This window comes from Procambarus clarkii, unplaced genomic scaffold (assembly GCF_040958095.1).
Source record: "Procambarus clarkii isolate CNS0578487 unplaced genomic scaffold, FALCON_Pclarkii_2.0 HiC_scaffold_141, whole genome shotgun sequence".
Classification (NCBI taxonomy): Eukaryota; Metazoa; Arthropoda; class Malacostraca; order Decapoda; family Cambaridae; genus Procambarus; species Procambarus clarkii.
The window spans coordinates 261001-278929 of record NW_027189174.1 but is presented as its reverse complement, the minus strand read 5'-3'; the positions used below and the strand labels follow the sequence as shown (position 1 = coordinate 278929).

The window sequence follows — 17929 nt, the reverse complement described above, 5'->3', positions numbered from 1 at the left end:
GCCGTCCTCCGACGCCAGCAGAGGCCGGAAGACAACCCAAAGCGCCCACCAACAGCGGGACCAAGCGAGAGGCAACAGAGCAAGCTGCTCCCCCAGCGCCCAGTCAACAGAGAAGGGAACAGAACCCCTTCCGAAAGAAAAAGTACACTACCGAAGTCATGAGGAGAGACTACAGGAATGAAACCACACTTCGCTGGAAGATGAAGTGAGGGGCGACCTGATCACCACATTCAAGATACCCAAGGGAATCGACAGGGCTGATAAGGACAGGCTATGTAACACAAGGGGCACACGCACTAGGGGACACAGGTGGAAACCAAGTACCCAAAAGAGCCACAGATAGAATTATTTTTTTTTTTTTTTTTTTTTTTTTTTTTTTTTTTTTTATAGTGTCAGAATGGGAACGGGAAAGCACTAGGAAGTAATGTGGCTACTCCTCACACAAGTAACGAGACTGACCCCCATACAATGTCACATGTAAACAAGACAGAGCCCAAGAGGCACAGGAACCGATACACCTGTTGACGGACGGTTGAGAGGCAGGACCAAGGAGCCAGAGCTCAACCCCCACAAGCACAACTAGGTGAAGACATATTTTGCAAAAGCACAAGCCGCCGACTAGTGGCAGAGAGCACTACGCCGGCCAGGCAAAGAAGGCACAAAACTGCATCAAAAGGCCCACCTCGACAGCAAAACCACAAAGTCCCAGCACAACCACAACATGTGCCAAGACCCAAAAAGCTCAGCCTGCAAGCCAGGAAGACCCCGGAACCCCAAAAGGCAGAACCGGGGCACACGAGGAAACAAAGTCCCCTGAACCCACAAAAGGGGGCCCAAGAGGAAGAAACCTCCAGAACGAAACCAAGGAACCCAAAGGAACCCAGAATCGAACCAGGGGGAGCCCAACCACCACATTTGCCGGCGGAGAACACCACTGAAAGGCAAAGCACAGACCCCAGCAGTGTCGGAAAATCCGACACCATTTTATTTCATACAGACAGATAATAGCTGTGTTGTATAAACAAGTTACCCATAGAAAACGTAACTTGTAGTGGAATTACCGTCTAAAGAAAACGGGATATCATCACCACATACTATTATAATTCACCACCTATTATGGTGGGAATTATTCTTAAATACATTAGTCTTTGGACTTTACCATTATAAAACATCTCATATAAATTTACTTAATTATCAATATTAAAGTAGAGTAAATGTGACCCTTCTATCACTTTCTGAAATCTGGACAATGTAAGCCAGGCGTCAGGGTGAGGAAGGGGCAGCCATTGTTGTGTCACCTCCGAGACGTGTGGAGCAAATTTGGCTCCTATCATATCTGGACAATGTCGGCCAGGCGTCAGTAGTATGGAGTGTTAGACATTGCCATTGTTGAGACTAGACCAGAGGCTCACAGGAGCAAATACGGCTCCTGTTAATTTTACTTGGACGTAGTGTTATGGAAACCAAAAGTGTACCATTATCAACACGCTGTCTACAAATCAAGTTAAGTGTTCTTTCCGAAACCCAGTATCTTTCATTTATGGCCATTAATGTCACTATATAGGGTGAGCCGGTTAGAGCACGTGGAAGCCTCAAACTAAAGGTAATTAAGCCAGGTCTTTATTGTTCCATGTATAGTGTTTTCTCTGATATAGCTTGTCATATATAGAACCTGGCTTTACAGCTAGCGCCCTTTTGACAGGTCAAGACGAGGAAGCAAGGCTTTGTGCACCAGTTACTGGGTGATGGAAGCTACCTCAAAGAGGATAATTTGGTGTCTACACCCTAGTTATACCTGGTGGACTAACCTGCTGTACTATAAGATAAGGAACCTTTTCAATGTATGTAGTCTATTCCTGTAGTTTGATTGGCTGCATATATATAAATTTAATAAACCCCCCTAATGTGTAGAGGATCGATTTGTGAGATTAAGAGATTATTGCAGAAATACAGTCCACTTATCATTATACAAATTGCTATCGAAGTATATAAATTAACGTAAATATAAATTCTATAAATTCATATAAATTAAATAAATATAAATCTCACAGGTCGGTTCCCACAAGCAGAACGCCCTGGGAAAACGGTCCCAACAGACCGAAAACCGAGGGGCAAGGTGTGGGAGCAAGCATACCAGCCAGGGGCACTGAGCCTAAACCCATAGGCTCAGACCCAAAATCAACACCCAAACGTTCCCAGAGGAACAGGCAACGGCAAGAAAACACCAGAAAAACAAAAACGACAACAGAACAAAAACCCTGAAAATTTTTTTTGAAAACTCACCAGAGACGCTCGCTCGCACACCCAGACGCATGTAAACAAACCACAACGCCGCCCTGGTGGCCACGCCGTGAAACCGGCAGACGAAAATGGCCGCCAGCAGGGGCTGTGACTGAGGCTAAATACACAAAAACACGCCAGCAAATGTGGGAAGCTAGCAGACTGGAAGGGCGAAAAACGCCGCCCAACAGCAGAAAAACCCCTGAAGGGGCAAAACCGCCCCAGAACTGCTAGCAGGCAACCCCCACAGCCCCGGGAACCAACAACAGAGGCCCCGGGGCAGAGCCGTCCTCCAAGCCCTCCGCCCTTAAAGAAAAGCAAGAGTCCATGGGAAAGGCAACTAGAAAGGGCCGCTGGTAAGACCCAGAAGCCTTGGCAGGAGGCACAGGCTCAAACCTCCGTCCCCAACCCGAACGGGGCAGCCCCCGAAAACCGCCCGAGTCTCTGCCGCAACTAAACCCCGCCCCGACCCCGAAACCCGCAGACGGTCCGGAGCCGGGAACATGGAGAGAAAGGGGCGAGCAGCACCTAACCAAACGGGGCGGCCACGGGGCATTCGAGTGGGAAACCAACCTAGCATGTTGCAGCAACCTATCCTAGCTTGCAACATGGATGCCGCCTGTACTCTGAACAGTAATAACATCAGGAGAGTACTGGAGAACAAGCAGAGAATCACTCGCAAGACTCCGGGTCAAGGTGTCAGTGACCCAACAGGCAGCACGACGGAGGTAAAATTGGCGACTGTCACCCGGAGACAAGGGAACAGCAACCAACGATCCCGTACAAGACGGGTTGGAACCCGGAAGACACATTCAATGGTCCCCCGAGCCCAGACAGGGGTTTCCAGGGCCCGTAGGGTAACAACTACGGGAAGCCCGGGCAAGGTGTTGCTAACCGGTGAAGAAACCCAAACATAACAAGAGGGTAGATTATAGCACTGAAAACCCCTGCGACGTGTACAAGCACGGGGGCCTAGCAGAGGGCCGCCAAACACTACCAGTGGAACTATAACCACCTTAGGCAGACCCCCACCAGGCAAGAAAAATGAAAAACAAAAGAAAAACCCCGCAAAAGTACACCGTCTCCAGAGGCAACAGAAACCGGCCGCCGCTTAGGTGTCAGGCTGCGCAACACCTTGACGCCCTAACCAGCACAATACCAATCCCTACCCAGGGCCAAACAAGGGCCCCAAGCCCCAGCTGGCCCCAAGGGCGAGGCAAATGCCGAGCAGCAAGAACCTCAACGGGAATGGTTCCCGAACGCCCCAGGGAAGATAACCCTGTTACGCAAGGGCAGTACTCACAGGGCGCTTAGGGAAGGCAGCCACTAAGCACATGCAGCCCTGGCACTGATGAAGTACTCCTGGCCACCGCACACCACAACACACGGCAGTGAACGCCACACAAGGCAAACACCGCCTAGGAAACTGAGGCCAGAGAAGCGTCAATCCCGGTTGACATTAGCGAACGAACTGGAGCTTGGCAGCCGGCGCGGTAGGTCCGGGGCTCCCCCCTCCCCCTCCCGGGGTGGGGAGGGCTGCGCGGACAATTGGCGCGGCAGTAAAGTGTGATGTTTGCTTGTTTGCTTGTTTCCTTGGGATTGTAGGGAGTTTTCTACCTCTCTGTTCGGTTTTTGTTGTAGTTTCTTACCATGTGGGGTTTGTTTTGTTACGCCTACCTTTCTGGGTGCCTAACCCCGGTCGATGGCAGATAAGGAAAACCCCCAACCATATGGGGTTTTCCAGGGCCATTGCTCCCTGAAACCTCTCTGAAGGGGCCAGGTTCTGGCGCTGGTCCCTGGTAGGTCTGAACTCCTTAGCTAATGTCCCGGTCTAACATAACATACATTAGCCCGATAAGCTCCAGGGAGCCGTAGGGGCTCCCCACAGAAAAAGTTTCAAAAACTGTTGGCATTCTTTCTAAGATCAGATATTATGTACCTCGCCCTGCCCTGGTGACACTCTTATTACTCTCTCATCTATCCTTATCTCAACTATGGTATTTGTGCTTGGGGTTCTACTACCCAAAATCATTTACATCCTCTAATTACTCAACACAAAGCTGCTATTAGGACAATCTCTCACTCTGGCCCCAGACATCACTCGGTACCCTTACTCAAATCTCTGAATATGTTAGATATTAAGTCACTGCACATCCTCTCATGTGTATTTAATATACAGTATATAAAACGCTGAACTGTAATGTCAATCCGGACCTTAAAAGCTTCCTAGAAGGTTGTAACAGATCCCATGAGCACCACACCAGAAACAAATACCTATTTGATATTCCAAGAGTACGACTTAGTCAAACTAGAAATGCTTTACAAATCAAGGGACCCAGAATGTGGAATGACCTTCCCAATTATGTTAAAGACTGCATGTACCTCTCCCAACCAGTTTAAGATTAAAACTAAGTGCTACCTAATTAACTTAATGTAACCTATCTCACCCCTCAATGTCAACCCATGATACCTGGTTGATGGAGTTCTGGGAGTTCTTCTACTCCCCAAGCCTGGCCCGAGGCCAGAATTGACTTGTGAGAGTTTGGTCCACCAGGCTGTTGCTTGGAGCGGCCCACAGGCCCACATACCCACCACAGCCCGGTTGGTCCGGCACTCCTTGAAGGAAACAATCTAGTTTCTTCTTCAAGATGTCCACGGTTGTTCCTGTAGTATTTCTGATCTACGATTTTATACAATGCTGTTTTTTGACCAAATTGTATTTTTGCTTTTTTTTCCATGTTTACCCTCCCCCCCTTTTTTCATTATTTTTTCTTATTTTTTCAAAACACAATTTATAGTTTAATCTCAATTAGTATTAAGTTTTAGTCTTAGTGTTTTTCCTGCCCGAAACGCTTTGCGTAATAGTGGCTTTAGGCATTGTAAAAAAAAAAAAAGCTCTAGCTCTATCTATAAATCCATCAACTTTTGTATCTTACCATGTATATATGTACTTTACCTGAATAAATATTTGTATTTGTATTTGTATTTGGTTTAGCCGGATAAAATATCAGAGCCGGTTAATTTGCTGCCGATGTTACACTATCTGGACAGTCAGCCGGATAATCATGGAATTGTCCGTATATGAAAACCATGAGGCAGGCCGTACCGTATTAATCCCGTCTGCCTGTGGCTCAAGACGCATGGTGTAAGAGGGGGTGGGGTGGGTGGGTGGTTTCGGGAGAGAGGGGAGCATTGAGAGGGACCACCTGGGGGGATAAGGGTTGGATGGGGGAGCGGCCTATAGACTACAGTACAGGAATTACCATCGATTTTAGAACAATTCATCATAGCCAAAGTCAAAAGAAATACTAGTAATTATGTAAAAAAAAATATCATGCAAGTTTCCAGTTGCATGATATTTTTACCAGTTGCATACATACCAGTTGCGTTGCTTCTGGGAGTATGGGTTCGAGTCACTTCTGGGGTGTGAGTTTTCAGTTGCATATGTCCTGGGGACCATTCAGGCTTGTTCGCATTTGTGTTCCTCACGTGTGCCCCAAAGAATGAGGTGATTTGGTAAAATGCTATGCCCAAGATAACTATCCGAGTGCCGGCGGTGGGGTGGTTCATATAGCCTCGGCTATCACCTCATTATGTCCGGTCGTGATGGTCAAGTGGATTAAGGCGTCTTGTACATACCAGTTGCGTTGCTTCTGGGAGTATGGGTTCGAGTCACTTCTGGGGTGTGAGTTTTCAGTTGCATATGTCCTGGGGACCATTCAGGCTTGTTCGCATTTGTGTTCCTCACGTGTGCCCCAAAGAATGAGGTGATTTGGTAAAATGCTATGCCCAAGATAACTATCCGAGTGCCGGCGGTGGGTGGTTCATATAGCCTCGGCTATCACCTCATTATGTCCGGTCGTGATGGTCAAGTGGATTAAGGCGTCTTGTACATACCAGTTGCGTTGCATCTGGGAGTGTGGGTTCGAGTGACTTCTGGGGTGTGAGTTTTCAGTTGCATATGTCCTGGGGACCATTCAGGCTTGTTCGCATTTGTGTTCCTCACGTGTGCCCCAAAGAATGAGGTGATTTGGTAAAATGCTATGCCCAAGATAACTATCCGAGTGCCGGCGGTGGGGTGGTTCATATAGCCTCGGCTATCACCTCATTATGTCCGGTCGTGATGGTCAAGTGGATTAAGGCGTCTTGTACATACCAGTTGCGTTGCTTCTGGGAGTATGGGTTCGAGTCACTTCTGGGGTGTGAGTTTTCAGTTGCATATGTCCTGGGGACCATTCAGGCTTGTTCGCATTTGTGTTCCTCACGTGTGCCCCAAAGAATGAGGTGATTTGGTAAAATGCTATGCCCAAGATAACTATCCGAGTGCCGGCGGTGGGGTGGTTCATATAGCCTCGGCTATCACCTCATTATGTCCGGTCGTGATGGTCAAGTGGATTAAGGCGTCTTGTACATACCAGTTGCGTTGCTTCTGGGAGTATGGGTTCGAGTCACTTCTGGGGTGTGAGTTTTCAGTTATATATATATATATATATATATATATATATATATATATATATATATATATATATATATATATATATATATATATATATATATATATATATATATATATATATATATATATATATATATATATATATATATATATATATATATAAATGTGCATAGGACACTACAAACAGGTGCTAAACATTTCAAGTGTGCTGAATGCAGGGAAAAGATTTGGGAAACGTTCTAGTACAATTAGTCACATGACTGTGCATACGGATGATAAACCTCGTGAATGTCCTGAGTGTGGCAAGGCATTCAATCATCTGCGACTTATAAAAACTCACAGGATTGTGCATACAGCTGATAAACCTCTTGTGTGTCATGAGTGTGAGAAAGGATTCAGATGATGCATTGCAGATGGTGCATTCAGATGATGAACGTTACCTAGTTCCTTCATCTGGGAAGAATGAAGACATATTGGTGCATTTGGATGATAAATAGTACCAAGTTCAATTGATCAGTAGACTGTATATCATACTAACAATAAACATACAACCCCAATGAATTTTCCAGTGAGGTTTGATAGAAATTTACTTCAGGACACATACTAGAAAAAGTTTATGTTACAATTAACAATTTTTGTTTGTGTGAATTTTTTGGTGGATAATATACATTTATACACTAAAAGGACCTAGCCATATTTATTCTTAAATATCTTCAAACTGATATTACTTTGAAATTTAACAATAAAAACATAAGCATTTTTACTATTAACACTGAAAAACAAAAATTGGTAGAATTTTTCAACTAATATTATTGCAAACCATTTTGATTGGTTTTGTTATAAAGTTAAAGTTCAATATAGTAGGCTAAGCTAAGCTTTGCTAAGCTAGAACAGAGGATTTTTGGACTTGTAGATTTGTAAACCTCATCCTGTAAACATTCATGTTTCTACATGTTAAACAAGCTACGAGGATGAGGGAAGGGGATGTTCCCTCCATTCTGGATGTTATATTTACAAGGAATGAGGAAGAGATATTTGTCATTCAGTACCTCCTTCCATTGGGTAAAAGTGACCATGTCTTTTTGGGAATAAAGTATGCAATGCATTATAATCTGTTAGAAAATAAGCTTGAAGCAGTTGAAAAACCTGATTTGTGGAGAGGTCATTTTGGGGAACTCATATTTCCTTAAGGAATTTGACAAACACTTGCCGTTAGGACATGAAGTAAATGAGATGTATGTCAAGTTTTGTGAAAAATATGATAAAGGCACAACAAAATTTATTCCAAAGGAGAGATGCAGAACTAGGAAAAGGGGATTTGTTTATAGATGTCATCTGGATTTTTCCGAGTTTCGGAGTTTCCGTGATATTTTCTATTTTGATCAAAATATGTATAATGTTAATGTATTTTGATAAATGAGCTTTCCTGTCTACTTAGGTAATGATTCCAAAGATCGTCCTTCCTTTCCTCCCAGGAATCTGGATGTAGCAGGTGCTCAATTGTCAAAAGTGAAAAATTTGGTTTGTCATTCGAATGCACAATATCGGTAAATTTGTTAATAATATTTTAAAAATAGTAAATGGCACTACTTTTGCAAAATCATTACAAGATCTATTATTCTAATAGGGGTTTGATAAAATACAGTAGAATGCCTACTGGTTTTACCTGTAATAGGGTTTGATATACAGTATCCACTCAATTTAACGGCCTCTTTTATACCGATCTGCTGGTATTAACGACCGGTTTGGGAGACCGGTATCTGGAGCCTGCTATACCGGTCTGCGGTCGATATTACCGATGGTCGGTATTGGGTTTGTTGTGGCATCAGCGTCCCCTCACATGGCGACCAGGCCACCGACCTGGATCGTCCAGAGTCATATATTACATCTTACTTTTCTTTTAAAATGATTCACTTTAATGAAGAAAATTGTAAATTATTATTAATAAAATATTTTGAAACAGTTTTTATTAAGCAAAAGTCTTTGTTTTTTTTATTAAATACCTTTTATAGTATAGGCCAGAGTCATATATTACATCTTAATTTTCTTTTAAAATGATTCACTTTAATGAAGAAAATTGTAAATTATTATTAATAAAATATTTTGAAACAGTTTTTATTAAGCAAAAGTCTTTGTTTTTTTTATTAAATACCTTTTATAGTATAGGCACTAGGTATTTTTTTTACCACGGACCTAGAATGTACTCCGCCGGGCCATGTGTTCCCATTGTTTACTGTGAACTCGCGCGGCTAGCTTCAATTGTCAGTCTCCGTGGTGTAGTGGTAAGACACTCGCCTGGCGTTCCGCGAGCGCTATGTCATGGGTTCGTATCCTGGCCGGGGAGGATTTACTGGGCGCAATTCCATAACTGTAGCCTCTGTTTAACGCAACAGTAAAATGTGTATTTGGATGAAAAAACGATTCTTCGCGGCAGGGGATCGTATTCCAGGGACCATAGGATTAAGGACTTGCCCGAAACGCTACGCGTACTAGTGGCTGTACAAGAATGTAACAACTCTTGTATATATCTCATAAAAAAAAAAAAAAAAAAAAATTGCGAAGGATATTACTGTACTGTAATTGTGATCTTCTTTTTAATTTACAAAATGCCAAAAGTTACCCAAAGGAAGCGCCTGACGGTTGCACAAAAGCTGGAGTTAATTAAGAAACTTGATAAAGGATATTCTCATGCACGAGCAGCAGCAGAGTTTAACATCGGGAAAAGTACAGTAAGTGACATCAAGAAACAGAAGGATACTCTATTAAAATATGCCTGAAAATAAGTGTACATACAGTATGTACCCTGTATACAATATAAACAATATAAAACAAGCGCTGCAGAGGATGACGTAATCTTCACAGCTTCGTAATCTTCAGCTTCATTAAAAGTAAGTCAATTTACCAATTTTATTATAGTATTACAAGATATTAATTGTTTTTTTCAACAAAAGCTACATATTAGTCTCTGCAAATGTATATTCTATCGTCAGCAGAGAATAGGTGAGCTCAAAATATTTCGTCTTGGCTAGCTCTAAGTGACAAGGCTCGATCGCCATTGTTATGGCATGGCCGCCACAGCCTGTGTTGTAATATTAAAAATACATTACCTGCACTGTTCAGGGTAAATCAAAACACATCTCTAAAATATTATTGAGAAAATATTAACTTGCTGATTGATACATGAAATATTTTGCAATACAAAGGAATGAATCAATTTTTTCCCACCCATCTGGGCTTGATCAGACCGTGTTCACACATCATCCATGCAGCAGCCAACAACTGGCTTAATCGTCGGTGTGGCACTAAATTGGAATGCAATTACACAATGAACTTTATTTAATTTTAGTTATACAGTATAAAATATATCCTACCTGAATGTTACTGTACTTGAAAAATTACCCGACCCGACTCGACTTCGGAAATAACGACTAGGGTACAGCGCCATATAGGCCGTTAAATTGAGTGGATACTGTAGTTGATTATGGATATATTGTAATGAAATGCTCCTATTGTTAAGAAACACTTTTTTAAAAGAATATTTTGTAATGAGCAGCTCTGAAAATCAGTTGATTACAGATAATGCTACATAATACACTTAATGTGTGTATATGTTACCACAAGTGAGGTATATAATGGTATTTATGAGTAAGATGTAATTGTGTCTTTGACACTGATAAAATTAAGTACTGTGGTTTTATATACTGATAATTAGCTAAAAATATATACTGTACAAGTAAATAAATTATTTTACCTTGCACCGAGATCCACCAAGCCTGTATGGTGTGTGTTTCAGTACTTTGGAAATCTGGAACGATCTGGAATCTCTTATCTGCAATGAAACAATACATATTATTGCACTTACCAAAACATGGATGAATGTAGAAAATAGAGAACTATTAGATGAATATCAAATAAATGGATTTAATCTATTTCACACAGATAGATATATTAGACAAGGAGAGGGAGTAGCCATATATGTTAGGTAATATTTGAAATGTAGTCTCGAAAAGACTACATTTCAACAGAAACGTGCCACACACCAGTCACAAGACTGAACCTCATCGAGGCCAAACGTCTAAATGAGAGCATGAACGAGTAAGAAATAATACTTTAACACCTGGCATCATACACACAATGAATGCACCTGCAGACACACAACGAGCACTATCAACATAGCAAAGATTACTCCATAAAAAAAATCATTAAATATGATTGACAATGAGATGAAATAATGCACAGTATGTCAATTTTGTGAAATTTTTTCATTACTGAACTAGTGTAGAGGTGACCCACGTGTTACAACAATAGTACAGTAATTCACCTGGAACTGTCGTCGTAGGGAGAGGAAGGGCTGGTAGGGTAGGTGGAGCAAGTCTAGGCTCCTCAGGAAGGGTAGGACAGAGGGAATCAATGCCTCTTAGGGGTCCTATGGGCACATATCCTAAGTGCCAGTGGTGCCGGGCAGGCGTCGTCCGCGTTGGGTCACATGCAGTTCAAATCTGGCCCACTCGGCCTGCGCGGGCTGCCGCGCGGGTAGGCCGTGCGCCGTCGTCGTCCACCAATCAGGGCACAGCCCTGCCTATACTGTAAAATGTCTCCTTGGCGGGCACTTTGAATGTGGTTCCCTCTACACTCCTCCCGTCCCTATAGAACAACGGGTATGTTGGAGGGAAAACGTTTCACTATATACAACATGTCTTTTTTGTAAAAAAGTCTATTTTCATGAATGGGTCCTATTACAATTATTACCCGTATTATCTTTGCACTATACACGAACTGTTTCAACATTGCATACACTACACTATTCCCTTTCCTTTTTTTTTTTTTTCTTTCTTTTTTTTTCTGCTCTTATGGCTCACACCGAGGACATGCATACTCTGGTTTTGACCGTACACTCGCCAGAGTCACTCCCACGCAGACCCCATGGAACCACTCCACGCACATATCGCATTGCACCATAAACTTTCCATCGTATGGTTGCCGACACACACAGTAAAGGTCCTTATATGGCCCTCCCACTGGGTCCTGAACCTGTGACATATGATGTTTAAACTTCTCAATCCAGCCCGGGCATGTACGGTCCTTGCACTTCTTTAGTTTATCATGATTTGCTGTGATGTTGTCATTCTGGAGCTTGACCCTAAATAAGCAAGATGAGAACTTGTGGATGATGACGCCTGGGCCCTTCCACTGCGGTGATAGCTTCCGGCACTGCCCCTTCACCTGTGCCGTGTCTAGCAGGTAAACCAGGTCCCCTTTCTCATAGACCTGTAGCCGTGCCCGTAGGTCATAATCTCTCTTCATTCGTTCCTGGTTTGTGGATAGAGACTTCCGTGCCAGTCCATGCGCCTTCTCAATTTCCTTCTGCAAATTTGCTAGGTAAGGTACTGCATCTGATTGAAGTTGCACCTCCCGGGGGTACATTAAATCTATTGGCTGGTTGGTTTCCCAACTGAGCATTAACTTGTTGGGCGTGAACCCCGTCTGTCGGTTCACACTAGACCTGATGGCCCCTGCTATGTGTTGGATATAGGTGTCCCAGCTGTCATGTTGGGAACTGGCATAACACTGCAATGCATCCATGATGGTTCTGTTATACCTTTCCACCTGCCCATTCGCCGACGGCCTGTAGGCGGTAGTACGGGCCTTGTGGATGTGCATCAATTCGCAGAGCTTCGTAAACAAGTCACTTTCAAAATTCCTGCCCTGATCGGTGAAGATTTCAAACGGATACCCGAACCTGGTGAAGAACCCATCGAGTGCTGCTCGGGCGGTGTTCTCTGCCGTCTGGGACGGTAGTGGCACACACTCAATCCATTTAGTGAACTGATCTACCATTACCAGGAGATATTCGTTGCCTTTCGGAGTCTTAGGCAATGGTCCCAGAATGTCCAAGTGTACCCTTTCCATTGGTGCACCCGCCTGGTACTTAAGCAGCTCATGCCTGCTGGTCTTGGATGCTTTTTTGTTCATACTACAGTGGTGGCATGATGCCACGTAATTTGCGACATCCGTTGATAGCCCGTACCAGAAGTACCTTGCTTTGACCCGCTCCATTGTGCGATTCCGGCCCTGGTGGCCCATATCAGGTATATCATGGCACAGATTCAGTACCTCCTGCCTCAGGCTGCTGGGTACATACAAAAGCTTCTGGGCGGCTCCCCCCTGATCTACTTTGTGCCACCACCAAAGCCCATTTTCCATGAGAAGTGCTTCTTTGTTTAACCAGTAGTATTTTGTTGCAGGGCTGGCCCCGAACAGGTCCCCTTCTGTTGGCTGACGGCCTCCCACCCATTCTCTTACCATTCTCATGTCCGGGTCTCTCTCCGTCCGCTCCTGTAACTCGAGTAAATGCAACCCTAGCCTGTCCGCCGTTGTTCTGGTGATGATCCTAATGTCTACTACTTCTGGGGCCACTGCGTCTTCTTCCTTATAAAGCGTCTCGGCAGGCTTTCCTCGGCCATCTTCACCAGGGTCCCATGGGAAGACAGCCAAGTTGGAATCCTCCGACCACCAGTCTTGAATAGGGGCTATAGTGCTCACGCGTCTAATCGTCCCCCGGATCTGAACGTTACATGCACATCTGAACGACCCCGTAGCCAGTGGGACGACGTCATCTACCGTCTCCTGGAAGGTCGCCCAGTTCTGATGTGCCCTGCGACAGTATGGGCATCCTCCACACGGCAGGTCCTGCACTGGCACGTCCTGGCGAAAGTGGGTACATGCCTGTTGAGTGCCTCCCTCCCTGGATAAAGAGTCTGCATTGTTGTGTTTTTTACCTGCTCTATGCTGGATTTTTAGATCAAATTGGCTCAGCTCCTCCAGCCAACGTGCTAGTTGGCCCTGGGGGTTCTTAAACCTAACCAGCCAGACCAGGCTGCCATGGTCAGTGCGTATGGTAAAAGGCCGCCCCAAGAGATAGTGCTGGAACAGCCTGGTAAACCTGACTACTGCCAATAGCTCTTTCCTCGTGGTGCAATACCTTCTCTGTTCTGGGGTCAATGCGAAACTGGCATAAGCAATTACCTTTTCTTTCTTCTCTTGAACCTGTAGCAGCTCCGCTCCTATCGCCCAGTCGGAGGCGTCGGTGTCCAGGATGAAGGGGTCATGTCCATTAGGTAATCCCAGCACCGGAGCTGTAGTTAAGGCCATTTTGATAGCTGCAAAAGCCTCCTGATGCTTGTCTCCCCATTCGAATCTGTTTCCGCCGGTCAGTGCGTATAGGGGTGCGGCTAACTCTGCAAATCCCTTTATGAAGGTCCGATGGTAGTTGGCCAGTCCCAGAAATCTTTCCACGTCTTTGGATGATCCCGGCTTCTGCCATTTCACCACTGTGTCTATCGCCTCTTTTCCCAGTTCTATTCCTGCCCTGCTGACCATCCTGCCTAAGAACTCAACCCGTTTCTTAAAGAGGGCGCATTTTTGTGGTTTCAGGCGTAAACCATAGGTTCTGAATCTCGCAAATACCTGTGCTAGGTTGGAGAGGTGGCTTTGGAATGAATCGCCCAGCACCAGGATGTCATCCAAGAATGCTAGCACAGTTTCCCAATTTAGCTCCCGCAACACCAAGTTCATAACCCTGGCGTAGGTAGCCGGAGCATTACAAAGACCAAAGGCCATTTTCTTAAATTCAAACAGTCCGTATTTCGTTATGAATGCCGTCTTTTTCCGATCCTCTTCTGCTATGTTGATCTGATAATATGCCGAGTTGGCATCTAGCTTGCTAAACCATTCGTTTCCCGCCAAGGTGTCCAGGCACTCATCGACTAGAGGGAGTGGGTACACATCCTTTATGGTGCGAGAGTTCAACCCTCGATAGTCTACACACCACCGAACTGACGCATCCCTTTTCCTTACCAAAACTGGTGCCGATGCCCACTCAGATACTGACGGTTGGATGATGCCCGCATCGAGCATGCGCTGAAGGTGTCCTTTCTCCTCCTGTGCGAAGCATGCGGGTGTTCGTCGTATTTTTTGCTTCACAGGTCTTGCATTACCCGTGTCGATGCGGTGAGATACCTCCTTGAATGATCCCAGGTCAAATTCACTTGCGGCAAAGATGTCCTGGAAGTTCCATAACAGGTGGGTCAGTTGGCTTGCCTGCTCTGCTGACAGCGTTTCCTCGACGTCCTGTACCATGGTCATCATATGGGGAGGTAATTTGACTTGAGTTTCACTTCGTACCCTCCCCACTGCCCTTGCTGCTACCGCTGGGCCCGGCCCCGGTAAAATTTCCCATACTGCCTCTGCATTGGCCACATGCATCCGCCTCTTTAATGTGATATTCTGCCCTGTTACGTTGAGTACACATACCTTCAGGAATTCTCCCTCCTGATGGAGTGTGCGAACCACTGGCACCTGTCCATCCTCCAGGGGCTCCACTATACACTGGGGCATACTTTTGTCCATTTCACATTTGACCCTGGCCACTGAATGTGGTGGGATAACAGTGTATTGAGACACTGCTACCTTAGCGATGCACGGAGCTAGGTTAGGGTCAGGCTCCTCTTTCGTCTCTAGCTTCATAGGAATCACCTGTCCCTGTAATATCATTTGAGACTTGTCTAGGGCTATACTAACACCGTATCTTTTCATGAAATCGAGCCCTAGCAACATGTCGTCTGCAATAGGCGCCACATACACTCCCACAGTGTATTCCCGTCCCGCAACCAGCAAGGAGATGGGGCCCACCAGTGTTCCCGTAAGGTGCATTTGTTTCCCCGCCGTGCTTAAGGTTATGTGTTGTATCACCTGGGGGTGGTGGGTTCAACCGTTGATGGATCTCCTGGGAGATAATGGTGACCTCGGCCGCTGTATCCACAATCGCCTTGACCTCCATGTCCCCGATCTGGACTGGGATCCAAAACATAGAGCCGGATCTGAGCTGTCTGATGGTTATGTGATCTCTTCCCCCGTCCTGCTCTTCCGTGCCCGACGTCCCTTGGCCCGCCCCTATCGTGCTCTCCCTTTCTAGGCCTGTTGTACATTGGGTCGGAGTTAGGCCGACTGGACCGACCCATCCGTGTTTAAAGACTCTTTCTCGTCCTCAAATGAAACGCGCAGCTTGTTGCCCAGGGGGTCCCTGAGCCGGCGGCTTCCCTCCCCATCACTTCCCGGTTCCAGACAGTCCCGAGCCACGTGACCCTCTTTCCTACATCTGAAACACTGCAGCGATCGCCTGGGAGATGGGGAACGACGAATATGCGGCGATATGATGGCCATCGTGAGACGCCTCAAACTCTCACACACCTGATCCAATTTCCCGCTGAGTTCTGAGACACCTGCTACCAAGACGTCCAGTTTCGCCTCCGTGTCCATGGAAGATGAAGGACCCGAGCCTGCACTCGACGGGTGGTGAGTACCGGTTCCACGGCCTGCGGGACTGGTAGCCGGCGAGGCACCTGGTGTCGAGCGCCGAGAAGTGTCCTTACTCCTGGGTGGTTGCTCATACCGGGAGTACCTGCCCACTGCATTCACTCTTACTGCTGGCCCCTGGGACCCGCGGCGGTGGGAGTCGTGCCTGCTTGAACTTGCGGAGCCGTGGATTGCTACGGCATTGTGCTGGAAGGTTTGGGCCCGGTCGATGGCCTCTTCCATTGACGAATTCCTTGCATTGGCAATGTATTCTGCCAGAGTCTTGTCCTGTAATCCCTGGCCGAATCTCATTACTGCGATTTGTTCCACTTCCTATCGTGGCACATGTCTGTAGGCCCGATGAGCCAAGTGGTGGGCCCTATCTGCCCAATCAGCAATATCTTCTTCTGGTTCCTGCTGGGCCTGGTTAAACTTCATCATGGCTACATCCAGAACTTCCCTATCGCCAAATCGCTTGTTCATCTTATGCATCATGCGAATATAATCGATCGACGGTTCTCTGTCCAGTAAGCTATTGTAAAAATCACTTGCCTTACCCTTGAGGCACCATCCTAACTGTGTCAATGACATAGGCCCGCTCCAGTCCTTTTCCGAGGCATAAGACGTGAAGCGGCGGTAGAAGGTGGCCCAATCTGACTTCCCGTCATAGTCCAACGCCCGAGGTGGTGTGCGGAAGGTCTCTCTCTGTTGGCGATAACCTGTCCGCCTGCTGCGGGATAGAGAGGCATCCGAATCGGAAGTCAGAGAGCTGTGTGACGAGTGTCGAGCTGTCCGTCTCCTTGACCGAGCCGATCGATGGTGGGAGAGGCTCCCCTGCCGAGTACCTTGCTGGCCACTAGCCCTGGAGTAAGCTGGTGACTGAGGTCGACGTCCACGTTGGCTGCTGCTGGCGGCACCCCTAGAGGAGTGGCGGGTTCCTATTTCGCTGGACGAGGACGATGAACGACTTCCTGCCCCCTGACCTAAGGGCCCGGGGCCCTGTTGGGACGGGTCCACCTCAAACGATATAGCAGCCATCAACTCGGGTTTGGTCCGAAGGCGGTTGATATCATAAATGTTGTCCTCCGTGATCACATGGTGATGCCGAAACTTGATAATGCGAGCGGCCAATTTATCTCCTACACCCGGTAGCAGCTGCAGCTCAGCAGCCGAAGCAGAGTTTATCTTGATTAGAGCCATTGTGCTGGTGTCGAAAGTTAAAGCTCCGATATACCGTGCCACACCTGGTAATAAGCCTTAGATCTGGGGCCAGGCACCTCACATGTATACAACAAAAAAACACAGGCACCAATGGCCACACTTAAGGTTCCAATGTTCAGAGATAGGGATAAATGTTCCACCAGGAAAAATAAGCACTGCACAGTCGATAATGTAAATGATGGGGCCAGGTGGGTTTCAAGCAACATAAAACACTGCACACTTAATTGGTACCTAAATCCCTTGAGGCTTAGACAAAAACTGGGCACTTACTGCACTTGCAAAACTGGAAAATCTGATATGGCAGGCACTTTGAGGAACTTTAACAAGCAATGTGCCTGGTTTTCATAAGCACTGGGCTGAGGGTTCCCAAAAACACTTTTTTCAGGTGAACATGTGGAACTGTGTGCAGGGCGGATCACCATCCACCTTAAATCTGGTATGAACACAAACTCACTGGCTCACTTAATGTATCTCTTCCCCTTGAGCCGTTACTTCTGTAGAAAGCCTAGAACAGGTTACGTCTAGCTAACAGTAGAAATGAGAAAGTAACAGACCTGTAGCAAGCACCCTGCAGAGCTGGGACCAGTGTAACAAACTAGGCTGTTGTAAGAATTATTC

The 17929-nt window shown here is 46.0% G+C and overlaps 1 long non-coding RNA gene across 1 annotated transcript in view; it reads right to left on the bottom strand.

Annotated features, from left to right (window-relative positions):
• LOC138361002 (uncharacterized) overlaps positions 1-17929 on the bottom strand; it is a 523679-nt gene that overhangs the window by 487859 nt on the left and 17891 nt on the right. The window contains exon 3 of the long non-coding RNA XR_011226742.1: positions 10488-10565. This is a non-coding gene — a long non-coding RNA (uncharacterized lncRNA). The remainder of the gene's footprint in view (positions 1-10487; positions 10566-17929) is intronic.